The sequence below is a fragment of the Phacochoerus africanus genome, chromosome 5 (genome assembly GCF_016906955.1).
Source record: "Phacochoerus africanus isolate WHEZ1 chromosome 5, ROS_Pafr_v1, whole genome shotgun sequence".
In the NCBI taxonomy this organism is placed as follows: domain Eukaryota; kingdom Metazoa; phylum Chordata; class Mammalia; order Artiodactyla; family Suidae; genus Phacochoerus; species Phacochoerus africanus.
In genome coordinates this window covers 65,348,828-65,363,502 of record NC_062548.1, presented here as the reverse complement: position 1 = coordinate 65,363,502, position 14,675 = coordinate 65,348,828, and positions in this window count along the sequence as shown.

Below are 14,675 nucleotides of genomic sequence, written 5' to 3'. Positions count from 1 at the left end.
CTCCCTCCTGTTTGTACTTTTCTCCAACTACATTTTGGCACTAACTACTGATACAGTGTCATGCCTTTGTTTCCCTTTTGCTGTTGTATAAGACTCCCTAAACCTCTGACAGAGCTAGACTCTTTTGTTGATATTCTTCACATGATCTCCTGTCCCTTAAACTGTCTAGGGGAACAGAAAGTTAATTTCACACTTATGTCCCCATGCCCAAGCTGGAATTTCCAACTTCTAACAGGGGTTCTATATCTAATATGCAAACTTAATTGGAACTTTTATGATACCTAGATTTTTGGTCTTGCTATCCTTGGACTCATCCAACCCTCACTGTTTTCCCAAACCCACTTCACATAAGTGCATGTTTCTTATTCAGTCTTAATAAATCTCTCCAAGTTGTTTTGAAGGGGCCCAGTCAGTATATTTAGAACAATTAGCAAACTTGCTATCATAAAAGTAATCACAATTTGCCACTACTAGAAAATTATAACAGTGCAACTTCATTACATCTGAAAACTTAAGATGTATTATAAATTCAAATCTCTGGATTTAATGTCCTTAATTACTCACATCCTCATCAAACCTCTTTGAATTCTCAGATCACAATAATTCTACCACCCTTTTGAAAGACATATATAAAATTTTGTAAGGTTACAAAATGTTACATAATTCGTGTTAGAAGTTGCTGGTTAGTTTTATACTTATGACTCCCATACTTATTTATGACCCCTTGCATATTCCTGGAATCATGGAATGTATTCAGTAGATATATATTTAATGCACAACAATTCTTTGACTTGCCAAACAATGTAAAGAAGCTGGAGAAATAGATAGCTTCTTACTTATAACAGATAGCATTTCAAGAGGTATTTTTAAATTAAGAGAAAGGGCCTTAAAATATTTAAATTATTTCAATCTACGAGGAAACATATGTGTTGCAATTCAAACTTTAACCCTCCAAATGAACTCAATCACTAACTTTATAACTTCATCCTTTTTTTTTTTTTTTAAGGGCAGCACCCAGAGCAACAAGGAGGTTCCAAGCCTAGGGGTCAAATCAGAACTATAGCCACTGGTGTATGCCGCAGCCAAAGCAATGTGGGATCTGAGCCATGTCTGTGACCTACACCACAGCTCACAGCATCGGTGGATCATTAAGCAAAGCCAGGGATGGAACCTGCATCCTCATGGATACTAGTCAGATTTGTTCCTGCTGAGCCACGATGGGAACTCCTTCATCAATCTTTTAAATAACAACATGCAGAGTATATTACATTTAGTTATTGTCCAAAATTTTACCAGGTTGTAAAACTTACAATCTAGTATTTGCTAAGTTCCTCTTTTGGGTTTCTATAAAACCATTTCACACTTTTGGGGACAATGTATGTTATTAAAATATTGGAAAAATAAGATCATTCTTTTGAAATGTGAGATATTTATGAGTTCATTTCGGCTACAAATATGTTTTTAACATCATTTATTTAATGTCATGCCAAGAAAAGTGAAAATAAAACATTTTAATCTTTAGTGAACTTTACTGTTCACCTTTATATTGTGCAATGCCAGATTTGAATGCAAATATAAGAGCATTTAACTCACATGACAATTCACCAAAATTACACAATTTATATTTCATAGCTTACACTTGCATATGGATTTCATTCTTTCCAGAACACTGAAACCTCTGCACAAAACTAACTTAGTTGTTTTCATTTCAATTCTTCATGCACACACATCCTCTCCTTTCAGCTTATTGATGAGTAAGAAGGAACTGAAATGAAAAGGAAAATATGGAGTGGCTTAATTTTCCCTTTACTTTTATGCCATCACTCCCTCTGTAAATGGTTAGCTAATATAACAGATTAACATGAATTCAATAGAAGATATGATAGGATTTCTTGATAATTTATATATAATAGAATGTTTTCCTTCTTTGTTAAAACACAATTCTGATTTGAATGGAAAGTACGGCCCTTTGGGGTTGTTAACACCTCTGCTTCTAAGTTGTATATATAATATATTTATCTTCCCTTTTATCACTGAAATTCCATACATCCTGAGTTTACCAGAATTCTGTGTTTATGGAATATCACAAATGCCATCACACCCTGCTTTTTATCCTCAGTATTTTGCTTTTGAGATTTATGCTTGTAGACATGTATGGGATTAGATTAATTTTGAGTGATATAGTTATGAAATGCTATTAGATACTACATACATGTACAATTAGTAAATATATATTCAATTGGTTCCATTTCTTTACTTTGCTGCTGCTATTGGTGCTCCAATAAATGGCATTAAGCATGTTTCCTTTTAGATTTTTGTCATAGTTTTCCTAGGTTAATAATATACAGAAATGGAATTGCAGGATCAGAGTGCAAATATTCATCCACTCAAATGTACATTGATAAATTTCTCTTCAAATTGTAGCAATTTATACTTGTGTCAGTGAGACGTAAGAGTTTCCAATTCCACACATATATCATTAAATCTTCTGACTTATCTTTTTCATTGTTTACACCATTATCCTACCAAGAATTTAACGTTGTTAATGTAATCAAATTTTCACTCTTTTAAGATGTTTTATACATTTGAGGTATTTAAAATAAATCCATCTCCATCTCAATATCATCATAATATTCTTCTAGATTTCTTCTAAAGATTGAAAGGATCACTAAATATTCTGTAAAGAGAAAAGATAGTTAATATTTTTAGCATTGTTTGTTATATTTTAGACATATCTATTAATATTTTTTATATTTAATGTGTTGTGTTTCAGTTAGGCCTATTAAATAGTTGCACTTACTTTTCGTATCCAAAGTAAAAATCCTTAGCTTTTATAAGATAAATATAATCAATTTAACTTATTCTTGATTCCTGATGTAGTTGAACATATTTCTACAATTTTAGCTTGTTCATTCTATTTAAAACACTTTTATTTGCATCTTTATTTCACCTTTCCTGACTGTCTCTACTTTTATCTAGCTTTGTTCACTCATTTTCCTATTCCTCATCCTTCCTCATTGATATTTTTGCAGAGATCCTTAAAATTTTAACAGGCATATCTTACTAAAGATTTGAATCTTTATGCTGCTAGGGAAGAATATATGAAACAGAATTTGTTTATACATCAACTCTATTAATATCTACAACATTGCTGTTCTTTAGTAATTTTATTTTATAACAGTTGAATCATCCCCCATTTAGTCATTAACTTTTTCACAGTTAAGCCATTCTGGGATTTACTGAAATGTTAACTAATTTCATATTTCAGCATTGCTTCCAAGGTCCCATTTTTTCTATATTCAGTAAATTCCCTACTGAATTCCAGACACTAATAAATTTTCTCAACTTAAAACTTAATACTAGAATTCTTAATATTTACCTCTAATTAAAATTTCTCTACTTAATCCCCAAGTTTAAGATATTCTATATTGGCATCTACTAGATAGATAATACACCTGTTATCCACGTAATTTTAAGCCTTTCTAGATGATCTTCTTTCTCTTTCTTGATAATTAGATTTCCCTTCATCTCTGATGCAACATAATTTTTGTATGATCTCTACGAATATGACGTTTTTATCTTGCAGTGGAATTTTGTGGTTCTCCAGCACAAAGACACAGTTTCTTTTAGTATTTCTGATAATAACAATTTTATCTTTGAATGTTAACTCTTTTTCCTTCTCTCTTGTTTTTTTTTTCTTCCTTTCTGGAAATCCAATTAGATCAGTTAGGTGTCTCCTCCACCTAAACTCCATGTATTTTAACTGCTCTTTCACATTCTATTTCTTTATATATATCTAAGTAGAATTCTATAGAATTGACTGAAACCCATAATTTCTCTTCAGCTATGTTTATTCTATTTTTCCCTCTTACATTCAATTATTATTGCTAATGACTTGTTCATTATAAAAATTCAATATAGCTCTGCCAGCCAGGTTTGTCTGTTTGTTTGTTTGTTTTTCTCCATGATTATTTATAGTTAGAATAAAGCCTCATGGGGAAAAAACCTACAACAGTAACACACTTGAAGTCCATTAAATACATTTGGGTGCCCATGCCCTACCCTCATGCAACACTTCAAAATATCTCTCCTTAGACTCTGTGACCTCTTCACTGGTAGAACTACCATGGACAACTGTATGAGCCCTCAAACAAACCCATTTTTGTCAGAAGTACCCCAGGGTTCTCAAAGGGTATGGGGGCTAAAGATGCAGATGAATAAATATAGTGATCAAGATGTCTGGACATTAGTGTTTGTCTTGACCCTAAGTTGACATCTACATTAGATTAGGTAACTTGGAGGCCTCTTCCATCTCTTCCATCATAATTCTGTAACTGGAAAGTCTCATTCCATATTTGTGATCCTGTCAAAGTTGACCTTTCCTATGCTCTCCTTCTCTCAATGTGAATAGCCAGTCCAGCTTCATGGGTGGATACAAATACAGCTGCATGAGGCCCTCTGATCAGAAGAGCCCCACACTAGATTTAGAACAGTGACATGTGCCATAAATATGCCAAGCATTATTTGTCATCCAGTTACATTGGAAGACAATTTTAAAACATAAAGATGACTGAACAAAATAGTTTTTAAATTATAATAAATTAATTAGCATACAAGAGAGTAATTACACTAAGCCAAACATTAACTGGCAATAGAGAAATTGAAAATGGAAAGCATCTTCTGCAATTCGAAAGGTCATAACCAAAGAAAGAAAAAGTAGATTCTGATGTGGAAAGGACTGTTTGCATTTATTTATTTTTTATTTATTCTTATGTTCTGAGAGGGACACTCCCACACTAGTACAATCAGGTGCACTAAAGAAAGATGTTAAATGGCAAAACCACTAAAATTTTCCACTTTTTAAAAATTTTAGGTATATTAGAGTAGACCTTATCAATATCAAGGGATACTATAAGAAATAAAGCCTCTCCATGCTGTTCAATAATTAAGACTGTCCAGACTTGTTATCTGTGCAGGCATTTTTTTTCCTCTCTTTATGGACTCCTCTGTAGCATATGGAAATTCCCAGACTAAGCGTCAAATCAGAGCTGCACCTGCAGGTTTATGCCACAGCCATAGAAATGCCATATCTGAGCTGCATCTGTGACCTACACCAGAGTTTGCCGCAATGTCGGGTCCTTAACCCACTGATCAAGGCCAGAGATAGAACTCTCATCCTCAAAGACATGATACCACTTTCTTAACCCACTGAGCCACAACAGGAACTCCTATGTAGGCATACTAATGACTGAGAATATAAGCCAAACTTCACGGGATGGAGATGTACCCTATCTCTGTTGAATGCTTTGTTTTTGGCTGCACCTGTGCTTGTGGCAGTTCTGGGGCCAGAGATTGAACCTGTGCCACAGCAGTCACCTGAGCTACAGCAGTGACAATGCTGGATCCTTAACCTGTTAAACCACCATGGAACTCCCATGGAATCCTTTTAATGTCAGAAATTTAATTGAATATCAAAACCAAAATTGTTTCTTCATTTTAAATGTTTATATATTATAGAGATTTTCAGTGTTAGATCACATATACATTGTGTACAAAATTGTGGAGAAATGAAAACATGAAGAAAACATGTTCATTCTCTTTAAATATCATTCAAGTATAAGAGCAAAAATGATACACCATCCTTTCTTGAAAAAAAAAATTAAAATAGAAGTTCCCATCATGGCTCAGTGGTTAACGAATCCGACTAGGAACCATGAGGTTGCGGGTTAAATCCTTGGCCTTGCCCAGTGGGTTAAGGATCCAGCGTTGCCGTGAGCTGTGGTGTAGGTCACAGATGTGGCTCGGATCCCACGTTGGTGTGGCTCTGGCGGCAGCCAGCGGCTACAGCTCTGATTTGACCCCTAGCCTGGGGACCTCCAAATGCCATGGGAGTGGCCCAAGAAAATGGCAAAAAGACAAAAAAAAAAAAAATTAAAATAGAACTCCTCAATGAAATTTTGGACCAATAAATTTAATTAAAATAATTTTTTTAAAAATCCAGGAACAGAGAAATTATGATAAATCATTGTTAATGAACATAGAAGTCATATAATTATAACAATAAAATTCAATAATTTAAGGAATTATGGTTGGAGAAGAAAATATAAATGTTCTAAATCTTGACCTAGCAAAAACCATAGCATAAAAATTTGGAAAGAACTGTAAAAATTCTAAAAATTTTGTTCATTGAAGTAAAGCAGTCCATTTTGCTTAATAATTTGGAAATTTTAAAAATTATGACTTCAAAAGTTTAATCATTTTCAGAATATCTTTTCTTATGTTTTAATTTTGGGCCTCTTCTCAGGATTAGTAAGTAGTAATCTGAATTGAACTGATTCCTCCAAGTCTGTCTTTTCTTTTAAAAATTAAATAATAATTTAATCTTTTAATAATAAATGGAGTGCTCTTTCTTTCAAAATTATTTATAATAAATTATATGTGTTTATCAACATAACCTTCTGCTCTTTCTTTTCCCTTTCATGACAGCATTGTGTGATTGCCAAAATGGTGGTCCACAAAGTACTTATACACACAGTGGTGCACGGGAGCTGGATTAAATGCAGCTCAAATGAGCTCACTTCTAAACTTTTGGAAATTTCGTGAGCTGATTGTTAAGCTATTGAGAACTAGATTGGCCGTACTGGGAATATTTCCAGTATAGAAATTGAAAGACACTGCAAAATAAAACTTTCCCCTCCTCCCACCCCCAGCAAACAAGTTTGTGGAAATATCATTGAACAAGAAATATTTATTTATTTGAACTTTATTTTCTTCTGATTGCCTATTTAGTTAATGAGCATATATCATGATAAAAACAGGAGTGGTAATTTTTTTTTTTTTTTTTGGCTTTTTAGGGCCACACCTGTGGCATATGGAAGTTTCCAGGCTAGGGGTCAAATTGGAGCTGCAGCTGCCAGCCTACACCACAGCTGCAGCAACACCAGATCCAAGCCACGTCTGTGACCAATGCCACAGTTCACAGCAATACCAGATCTTTGAGCCCCTGGAGTGAGGCCAAGGATCAAACCTGCAACCTCATGGATGCTAGTCATTTTCATTACCACTGAGACACAGGACTGGTAATTTTTTTTTTTTTTTGTCTTTTGTCTTTTTTGTTGTTGTTGCTATTTCTTGGGCCGCTCCCGTGGCATATGGAGGTTCCCAGGCTAGGGGTTGAATCGGAGCTGTAGCCACCGACCTACGCCAGAGCCACAGCAACGCGGGATCCGAGCCGCGTCTGCAACCTACACCATAGCTCACGGCAACGCCGGATCGTTAACCCACTGAGCAAGGGCAGGGACCGAACCCGCAAACTCATGGTTCCTAGTCGGATTCGTGAACCACTGTGCCACGACGGGAACTCCTGGACTGGTAATTTTTAAAAGAAGGTAGAAGACCTAAATATACATTTCTCCAAAGAAGACATATATGATGGCCAATAGGAACATGAAAAAATGCTCAACATCACTAATTATTAGAGAAATGTGAATCAAAACTACAATGAGGTATCATCTCATGCCAATCAGAATGGCCATCATTAACAAGTACACAAATAACAAATGCTGTAGAGGGTGTGGAGAAAAGGGAACACTCCTTCACAGTTGGTGGGAAGGTAAATTGGTAAAACCACTATGGAAGAGCATGGAGGTTCCTCAAATAACTAAATACAGAACTACTATATGATCCAGCAATCCCACTCCTGGACATACATCCAGACAAAATTTTCATTCGAAAATGTGCATGCACTTCTGTTCATTTCAGCAGTATTTAAAATAGCCAAGACATAGAAAAAAAGCTAAGCATCCATTGAAAGATGAGTAAATTAAGATGTGGAATACTACTTAACCATAAAAAGAACAAAATAATGCCATTTGCAGTAATATAGGTGCAACTAGAGTTTCTCATACCAGGTGAAGTAAGTCAGAGAAAGACAAAAAAAACATAAGATATCACTTATATGTGGAATCTAAAATATGGCACAAAGGAACCTATTTACAAAACATAGACAGACTCAAGGACGTAGAGAACAGACTTGTGGTTGCCATGGAGGTGGGGGGAGAGAGTGGGGTGGATGGGGAATTTGGGGTTGATAAATGCAACCTATTACGTTTAGAATGGATAAGCAGTGAGGTCCTACTCCACAGCACAGGGAACACTATACAATCTCTTGGGATAGAACATGATGGAGTATAATATGAGACAAAGAAAAAAAAATATATGGCTGGGTCACAACAGAAATGCACACAACACTGTCAATCAATTATACTCTATAATAAAAAATTATAAGCTAGAAAAATGAAAATAAAAATATATAACTCTGAGAAAAAGAGCAAACAAAAACTACATTTCTAATATTTGTGAAATTCTTACTTCAGCTATATGATATTATTTTCATAGCTATGAAGGAGTATATCATCTGCTTACTGAAATCATGTTATAGACTTTGATTCCCAGATTTTAAGGGGAAAAAAAAGAGGGCAATTTCAGTATTAAGAAAATCCAAGTAAAATATGACTTTCAAAGGATTCCTCATTTCTTAGCTACACTTGAAAAAAAGAAAAGGAAAAAGACCTTTAAAAACCAGAAGAAACATGTGTGCTGGTTGTGGGGCAGTTTAATTCTTGGGATGCCTGATTTTATTTAAATAACTAGTAATAATAATGTGTATGTTATACATTCTTCCATCTTTTCTAAATCAACCTTCCATGTTTTGTCTTTAACCAGAGTAAAATTCTCTGACATTGTTATTATCTTTTCCCTATTATTCAATTATAATTCCTTCTGACATTCTTAAATAATTCTATTGGTTCTAATATTCATAAAGTATGAAATTTTAAGTTTGGTGCATTGAGCTGCCTAAAGCCATTTGTTCTTCTGTTGTTATGAGCTCTTTACAAATCATTTTACTCACCAAATAGAACTACTTGTTTTGTTCCAATCAATACATATTTTCTCTGAATGCCTTTCAAGTTAAATTTAATACCATATTAATTTAATAATGCATTTGATATTTGTAGCAAAAAAGCAAAATTGAGGATTGGCTGACGGATCAATTTATACCCTGACTAAACTCAAAAAGTACCTTAGAGGGCTTACAAGAACGTCACATGTTGCTACCTTCCGGATTTTACCTGACAAACTTAAAATTACAAGTAGCACTGATTTAGAGTTTGCAGGGAAAACATTAAGATAGCACACTATTTCTTCACAAAGAACATTTCAAAGCTAAAAATAAAACAAACCAACAACAACAAAAAAAAACAGACTCACAGCCTTTGAAAACAAACTTATGGTTACCAAACTTAGGGGGCAGGTGCAGGGGGCAGGGGGATGGACTGGGGATTGGGATTGGCTTATGCACACTGTGGTATATGGAATGACTGGCCAATGAGGACCTGATGTATAGCACGGAGAACTCTACCCAGTATTCTGTGATGGGAAAAGAATCTGAAAGAGAATGGATATGTGTACATGTATGGCTGGGTCATGTTGTTGTACAGCAAAAATTATCATAGCATTTTACTCAAATATACTTCAATAAAAAATTAAAAACTGAAAAAAATCTTCCAAACAAACTCATTTTCTGATCATAGTCCGGTACATGTCCTAGTCTCTCCCCAAACACTTAATATCTCTCCTGAAAAAAATGCCACACCACTAAGATTGAGCTGTTTTCTTTCAATAGGAGGCTCTTATGGGAAGGATAGAGTCTCTTCTGAATGATGACTTGTTCAACCCTAAGGTATTAGTAACCTGGAAAAATACACTCAAGTTTGTAGATCTCACCTTCCAGATTTTTTGGTTGCCTCTGTGTTCATTGCTGAGAAGATATTTTCTTTCTTTAAGTCTACTTTGTTTACTATTTGCCTTAATTGTAACTTTCCAAATTAATGGAATTAAAGCCCTGGGCTTCATTCCACCATGCCCCATCTCCATCTGTCATCTGCCCTGACATCCCAATGGTTAACCGCCCCTGGTCATAACGTTTGAAATCCCCTTTTTTCCTTCCCACCATTGAGGCCACTTTTCTATAAGATTGACTTGACTGATTCTGAAAGCCTGAAGATATTTTACACATTTAGCATGATAACACAATGAGAACAAAGAGTGAAAACTGGAGATCCATCTTACTATAGTGAATGTAGCACAATTCCTGTATTTTCATGTGGAATATGTAACTTCAGGTCCTCATTAGATCTTATCAGACATGTTGTTACTACTTTATAAGAACACAGGTGTGGAGGTTCAAAGAAGTGGTTGTTAAGACATGAAAAAACTTTGGAGTTCCTGCTGTGGCACCATGGGTTAAGAATCAGACTGAGCAGTTCCCGTCGTGGCACAGTGGTTCACGAATCCGACTAGGAACCATGAGGTTGCGGGTTCGGTCCCTGCCCTTGCTCAGTGGGTTAACGATCCGGTGTTGCCGTGAGCTGTGGTGTAGGTTGCAGACGCAGCTTGGATCCCGCGTTGCTGTGGCTCTGGCGTAGGCCAGTGGCTACAGCTCTGATTCGACCCCTAGCCTGGGAACCTCCATATGCCGCGGGAACGGCCCAAAGAAATAGCGAAAAAAGACCAAAAAAAAAAAAGAAGAATCAGACTGAGTTGGCTTGGGTCACAACTGAGGCTTGGATTCTATCCCTGGCCTTGGAACTTCCATATGCTGTGGGTGTGGTCATGAAAAGAAAAAAAAAAAAAAGATATGGAAAATCTTTAAGTTGTATCAGTATGTAACAAACACCTCATGATTTAATTTACATCACTTATTCTAATAGTGACTTTTATTGATGTACTGTTTGTCTAAATTATCTAAAATGGTCTGAAACAGTAATAGTGGATATTACTCTAACAAAAAATAATCTAATCTTGTTCACTGCACAAGATCAGTGATTTCACAAGTTCTTTTCTATCATAACATGATGACAGAAACTCCACCCCGATTTCCAAGTATTTTCAGGAAATTTCAGAGGGCCTCTCAAAAGTATTCTTGAATTACTCCTCCAGAAATAGCCATCATAGGGTAAATACTCTGCCCACCCTTAACCTTCTGGCTCTCTTGCTCTTGGCCTGTGGGATTTATTGGATGTGTTTCCCATTCCCACTGCTACAAAGATCCATGTAAAATGGCAAGGCTTTTCTCTCAAAGATTTGAACATGCATATTCAGAGACATCCTTGAAAACATGGACAGATGACATGTCTATATCCCATGGTGTCCTACTTTTACTTTGGAAGCTAAGCATGGCCTCTTGAATGCTCGGTTCTCATGGAATAATTCACAAAGAGAAACCCTTCACATTCTGCCTGTATCTCCTCTCATTATGGAACTCAAATCCCACCCGTCATAACAAGTTAATGGATGATATTCCTCTTCCACATCCCTGCATCGTCTTCTCTTTCTTCAATAATCTCCCCAAACCTCCTTTTCTTTTGCAGACAAAGCTACAGGATGTGGATGCCCGATGTTGCCTGCATGGCCACTCAGCAGAATTCAGCCAGGCAGACATTTAACTTTAATTAAGACACTTCCTTCATCTATATCACACTTCAACAGATCAGACCACTGACTAAGGTATTTATCCATCATTTCTTTGCAGTCCTTTTTTTTGTTTGTTTTCTTTTCTTTTTTTAAGGTTGTACTTGTATACATGGAAGTTCCTGGGCTAAGGGTCGAATCAGAGCTGCAATAGCAGCCTATGCCACAGCCCTATTAGCACCAGATCCAAGCCACATCTGCGACATAGCAATGCTGGATCCTTAACCCATGGAGTGAGGCCAGTGATCAAAGCTGCATCCCCATGGACACTATACCAGGTTCTTAACCCAATGAGCCACAACAGGAGCTCCAGCAATCCTTTCTTTTTTCTACTCTGGATTTGCATAAGATTTGCTACCTAACTTTCTTCCAGGCTCTTTTGTGGGGGGAGGTCAACTGGATATTTTCCTAACCATCAGTTTGTCCTCAGCTTCACTAGCAGTGCATATATTCCTAACCAAACCTACAGCTCCACTTATCACCCCCCACATACCCCTTTTACCTTTAGTTGCCACTGATCCAATTGCATTGCTGGACACTTCAGGTGACTCTTTTTTTCTTACTTATCTGTAAGCATTTAGAGCTCTAACATTCTCAGAGTAGGGCATAAGTTCACAGGCAAAACAGGAGACAAATCTTAAAAAAATTTAAAAAAAAGAATAAGGGCACTGTATTTGGACTTGAAATTCTCAAGGGGATTTTTCAAGTGCTTAGAGGTTGGTCTTAGAATAAGAACAGCTTGAGATTGTGTTCCAGGCCTACAGATTGCTCTCTCCATCTCTGCAGGAAACAGTTGTACTATATTCCACAGCTTTTAGAAAATAAACATTTTAACAACTTGGAAACACCAAATCCAGTTCTATTACTGACAGAAAGCAAGAATGCAAATCAAAACTACGGTGAGAACTACTTTTCTGCACACACAGGAAAAACAACTATGACTGGAAATAGTTTCTGAATCTGATTCTCTCTTTACTTGGAAAGTAAAATACTGATCTCTGGCAAAGAATATTCCACATTTGGATTCAAACAGTTTATAAATGGGAATCAACCGTCCACAATACATTGATTTTCTTTTTTTTTTTTTTGCCGTTGCTGGGTGAGAAGTATACTTTATGAAAGTAAATGAAGTTCTGTCTTGAGATAATGAGAATACAGTTGCCAAGAGAAGCTGTGAAATGTTCCCTATAGATCTTTTTTCCCACTTGATCCTAGATTATGCAATTATTTTTGGAAAACTTTCAAAGTGGTGATGATTTCAATGTCATAAAATGAGTAAAGGGAAGGGCAACAGTTCCCAATTAAGATTGGAAAAGTAATAAGAATGCAGAGAATACGAAGACCCTTGCCAACTCAGTATTATATTTTGAGAAGCAGATATTGAAAGTTTTTCTTTCAAAGGCCAGCATCATCTACAGTTCCCATATGTAATTGCTTTTTAAAAATCTTAAAATAGAAATTTATTTCATAGATGTGCCATGAACAAAGATACAAATAGCCCACACTTCACATTGCTCTCCACATCCCGTTTCCCAGAGGTATCTCCCAAGACATTCTCGTGGTCTCAGGGTCTTCCCTCTGAATGAATGTGGGTTTTTTTGGTTGATTTTTTTTTTCTCTTTGTGTTTTCTAGGGCTATCCCCATGGCATATGGAGGTTCCCAGGCTAGGGGTCCAATAGGAGCTGTAGCTGCCAACCTACGCCACAGCCACAGAAACATGAGGCCCAAGCCATGTCTGTGATCTATACCACAGTTCATGGCAACAGCGGATCGTTAGCCCACTGAGCAAGGCCAGGGATGGAACCCACAACCTCATGGTTCCTAGTTGGATTTGTTAACCACTGAGCTACAACAGGAATGAATGCATGTGTTTAATAATAGAAATTACATAAGTGATTTGCTTTTGAAGACTGAAGCATGGATGCTTGTCATCCCACTGCCACTAGCTCTGGGTTTCCTGGCTTTTGATTGAGTGTGTGTGTGCGTGCGTGCGTGCATGTGTGTGTGTGTGTTAGTCTTAATTTTTTTAGATTAGCTTAAAGTTCACAGCAAAGTTGAAGGGAAGGGACATAGATTTACTATAGATTCCATTTTAGTTGCTTTTTGGATTTTAGGAATTTTTTTCTTTTTCACTTTTGCTCTAATTAGTCCAGAACTTTCTATAATCGTAACAGAAGCTACTCTCTTTTTGTACTTTTCTATTCTTCTACCATCCTTGATACCATAGTGTGTGCTTTCACATTTACCTTTCTGATCACACCTATGTGTCTTTTCCTAACTCCTATTCTTTCCCTCACTTCTTAGATATGGATTTATTCAAAGGTTTAGTCCTTAATTCTCTTTTCTCTTTTATTCATGGTCAGTATCTTCTCTCAATATCTCATACATTCTCTGTGTGTTTGGCTCCTGAAACCTCAATAACTCTACTTATTTGAATTTCTCCTGGATTTCACTACTTCTCTAGGGTTTTTATTGCTAGTTGAAATGTTTCTTTCTAAAAAAGCTTTCCTGACTTCTGTTGCAAAAGAATAATTTGTAAGCCTTTTAGAGAAGATTCACAATATATTGCAATCATTTGTTTGCAAGACCTTGAATGTGAAGAAGTGCATGACTGGGCAGTGGTTGTGTCATCTCAGATCTGCTAACTGACCTCTCACATGTGTACACAAAGGGGAAAACTTACCTTTAGGTGCTCATCATATTCCAAGTTCAGATACTTAGTATATGTTTACGTAATCTAATTTGTGTACAATGTAAGTTGGTTTCCTTTTATAATGTGCTTCAAGCTTATGCAAGTGCTAAAAGATAAAAATGCAAAGACCCCCAAATTTATTTGCAATAGCTAAATATAACTTCAAGAACTGAAATATCTTCACTCACTAACCAGGGCATTCTTTTTGATGCAGTTAAAGGCAATCGGGAGGTCAATTTATAATCAGAAATCTGATTCATTAGTATGGAAATTTCTATATTAAAACTCATATAATGCTCCTGTGCATTAAGATTGCCACTCATGTTTGGGTTTTTGATTTGACCTGTTTTTATGTTCCCACCTGAACAGCTTTTTTTTGCCTTAGTTATTGATGCCTTAAATAAGATTAATGTCAAATATTATCCTGGGACATATCCTGCCTTTCAAAGA